Below are 1082 nucleotides of genomic sequence, written 5' to 3' on the forward strand. Positions count from 1 at the left end.
GTGTGTGTGTGTGTGTGTGTGTGTGTGTGTGAGGAATGATTTAATGAAAATGTGAGCTATTTCAAGTTTCATGATTGGTAAGTGCAGTTTGTCTATAGTATGCTGTATATGATCCAGCAATCATTCAGGCTCATATAACATGGTGACTACATGAGAGAATATGAGTAAAAAAAATGTTAAGAAACTTTGCAAAGGAAAGCGGGGAATAATTTCTTTCTTGGAAGATAGAATTAGATCTCTGTAACTCATAAATGAAGAATATTGTTAATGATGAGTGTATAATGTGATTTATATGGGTATTGTCATGTGGAGGACATCAAAAATTATACCTTGTGGGGTGCGTCTTAAAATTTGGTAACAGAAACTTGAGGATGTATACACCTCAAAACTTTCTGATGTCAAGTTTAGAAAGTTGGTGCAGTTTTTCAATTTAATGAGGTTGTGTGTGCTCTCAGTTATACAAAGCCTGCAAGTTGATGTCAATACATATATATATGTGTGTGTGTGTGTGTGTGTGTGTGTGTGTGTGTGTGTGTGTTTGTGTGTGTGTGTGACTGAGGGTGTTACAACATCTACAATGCTAGAAATAAGTGCGAAAACGCTCTGATGCTGCAGTCGATGCTTATAATTGTATACATACATACTGACAGCGATCATAAATGGTTGAAAGCGGCAGTTGAGATATACCTACACTGTCAGACAGTTTTGGCTTTAACATCAGTAGGGTTGCCACAGCTTGCCAGATTTCAGACAAGATCAGTGCCAGTATACATGTCTGCACCATAGAAATCTAAGGATGATTTAGTGAATCGTTAATGTGCATACAAATAATTAAAGTAGCCAGTGGTTTACCAATGTATTACCAAAAAGAAAAAAAACTATAATTGTCTTTAAATATGACTAAGGATGTTAGAACACCTACAATGCTAGAAATAAGAGCTAAAGAGCTCTGATACTGCAGTCAGCACACTTAATTGTATACTTACATACTGACAGCGACAGTAAGCAGCTGTAAATATGACATGTCATATTTAATGACAATTATAGTTTTCCCAAACTGCTGCCTAACTTGTGTATATATA

This window comes from Octopus bimaculoides, chromosome 3, assembly GCF_001194135.2.
Source record: "Octopus bimaculoides isolate UCB-OBI-ISO-001 chromosome 3, ASM119413v2, whole genome shotgun sequence".
Lineage (NCBI taxonomy): Eukaryota > Metazoa > Mollusca > Cephalopoda > Octopoda > Octopodidae > Octopus > Octopus bimaculoides.